A 3,191-nucleotide genomic window follows, 5' to 3' on the forward strand; every position below is an offset into this window, starting at 1 on the left:
CTCGATCCACTGATAAACGCCTCCCATTCTATCGACTCATAAAAGGAAACAAGAAACTCGAATGGGACGAAAAATGTGAGAAGGCATTCAAAGAACTAAAAGAGTACCTGGCGACACCCCCGATTTTAGCAAAACCTGTGACACACTAGCCAGGGCATCTACCTCGGACACAGGATCTCAAAAGGGTAATACCAGTCGAGACAATCAAACAACCCTCCATAGCCATCACTGTCACGGCAGTAATAACTATAGAAGGGGTGGATTGGAGGGATGAAATCATACATTACATCACGACTGATACGGTCCCATCCGACAAGATGGCAAAACGAAAGCTCATACTAAGGAGCGCAAGGTTCTGCGTAATAGACGGAAGTCTGTTTAAAAGAAGCTTCACATGACCATATCTCAAGTGCATCGGCGCGGACGAGTCAAAACGAATCCTGGAAGACGTACACGAGGGAGAGTGCGGAAGCCACACAGGAGGCAGAGCAATCGCCGTCAAAATAAAAAGGCAAGGCTACTTTTGGCCGACCATGCTGGCAGATTGCGAGGCACATTCGCGCCGCTGCGACCAATGCCAACGCCATGCACCCAACATAAAAAGACCCGCTGAAGAGTTGTCCTCCATCTCATCTCCATACCCATTCATGAAATGGTCTATGGACATCGTGGGACCAATGTCGTCCGCCCCCGGCGGATTAAGGTTTTTGTTGATCTTAACAGATTATTTCTCAAAATGGGTCGAAGCAGGAGCCTTCGTCTTGATAAAAGATGTCGACGTAACTGCATTTATCTGGAAGAACATAATCTGTCACCACGGAACCCCACACGAGATCGCAACAGACAAACGGATCACAGTTCATATAAAAAAAATTCAGAACTTTTTGTTTCCGCAATAACATAGAGTTGAGGATGTCGACACCACGGTATCCTCAAGGAAATGGACATGCAGAAGCAACAAACAAAACTATAGTAGACTCAATAAGGAAAAGGCTCGACGCCAAGAAAGGACGATGGGCATAAGAATTGCCCGGTGTGCTCTGGGCAAACCGAACCAGTCCTCGAAGACCGACAAGAGAAACCCCGTTCTCTTTAGTTCATGGGGTCGAGTTTGTCATCCCGATCGAGCACCAGGTGCAAACCCTTAGGGTGACACACACACCTGAAGACGAGCCAAAAAACAACGAATCGCTATGCGACTCCTTGGATTTTGTAGAAGAAAGACGGGATGCGGCCATGGCACGACTATCCCTCTATAGACAATCCATTGCCAGAGTCTACAATAAGGGCGTTAACACAAGAAGATTCGACGTTGGAGACTTGGTTCTCCGAAAAATATTCCAAAACACTACCGAAGCAAACGCGGGAAAACTTGGTGCAAATTGGGAAGGCCCTTACAGGGTCACAAAAATAGTGCATCCCGGGGTCTAAGAACTCGAAACACTCAGTGGTGTTCCCATTTTGCGATCATGGAACGTGATCAACCTAAAAAAATATTATTGCTTAAACTGCAAGAATCGAACTTCGACTGACTTGATCCCTGCATAAGGGTACATAGGCAGCCTCTCTTTGCGAAGGCACAGTCCCAAAAATAAAATAACCACTAGTCGCTCGTTGGGTAACAATTGCAAAAGTATAACAAAAAGGCTCCGAAGCCCACACCTCGTCCTAGGACCACGGTGTAAATACCTCACGACCAAGGCGAGATCTGAAGTCTCACCTCGTCATCTCACGTGACATCTGAATCAGAGGGCGTACCTCGCCAGAGAGGACCTCGTCCGGAAAAAACATAGCGAAGATTTTTAGACCTCGACGATCTAAAAAGACTAGACAACGCCCGGGTAAGATTCATTTGTTTACTTCAGCCTAAGGGAAACATTTTAGATCTTGGTTATCTGAAAGACTTAGCAACTATGAAAACATATGGCAACGCGACTCCGGCCTAGGGGAAACATTTTAGATACTGCGATGATCTAAAAGACTTAGCCGCCTCGAAAATATCGCCATATGACCTCGGCCTAAAATCTTAAGGGAAACATTTTAGATCCCGGCAATCTAAAAGACTTAACAGATTTTAGAAAACCCAAAGTGATTAAGACTTCGGCCAGGTAACATTCTATGGAAACCCTCAGAACGAAATGGCGACCTGAATGACTTGGACAAGATACTCACATTCATACATTCTTGAAATAATTTGGTGAGTTGAAAGACTTGGCAAATATCTGAGAAATGAAAACTGCATTAAAATAAAATAAAGAAGAAATAAACAAAAATCCAAAATAGATAAGGGTACCGAAGCCCCTTATAATTGTTTAGAAACAAATAAAAGTTTCGCCCAAAACAAACGGGCCCGAAATATAAAAATAATAAATGCTGGAAAACAAAATGAAGGCGAATTCACGACGCGAACAGCTCCGAGCTCAGACTTCGGGACGCTACGGGGACGGGGTGAACCACTGCGCCTCCTCCTCGACCTCGGGAATCGGGTTCAGAGTTTCGTCAGTCACGCCCATCATCGACCCGTGCTCGTCGAAGGGGGGAACCTCCAGCTCAGGAACCTCGGCAAAAGCGTCAGGAGTGGAGTCGGGCTGGACCTCGGGAGGAGAATGGTCGGCATAAGGAGTGAAGGGGATATCCTCGACCTCGGAAATGGCGATGGCAGTGAAATCCACCCCATACTGAGCGATGTCATCCTCAGTATCTTTAAGCTCGCCCGACCAGTCGGAGATATCCCCCTTCAGAGCTTCCGAGATCAACTCTCTGTTGCCCCGGCATTGCTCGAGCTTCCTCAGGACGATGATGGCCTCGTCCATCTTCTCCTTCTGAGCACGATACTTCAGTATCTGCTCGCGATATCGTAGTGAGGTTGCCTTCCGTGCCGACAGGACTGCCCGAGCCTTCTCGACATTCGCCGATCTTTTGATCTTCGCCAGTTCGCTCAAAGCGGCAGCCAGATCTCGATCCCGGTTCCTCACCTTGGCCTCGGACACGTCCAGCTTCTTCTTTAGCTCGGCCGAGTGGATGCCCCACTTCTTGAGCGCGGCCTCCTTCTTCACGACCTCGGCTTCCAAGCCCTTGGTCTTCGCCACCAGATCGGCCTGAGCGGCCTTGTACTTCGCCAAGAGCGCATCCTTGGCGGCGACGTCTTCCTCGAGGGAAGTCACCTTCCCGCCAACCTCCTTGAGCTCGGC

Source organism: Urtica dioica, chromosome 2 (assembly GCF_054948205.1).
Source record: "Urtica dioica subsp. dioica isolate 48M chromosome 2, U.dioica_male_clone48M_v1_H2, whole genome shotgun sequence".
In the NCBI taxonomy this organism is placed as follows: domain Eukaryota; kingdom Viridiplantae; phylum Streptophyta; class Magnoliopsida; order Rosales; family Urticaceae; genus Urtica; species Urtica dioica.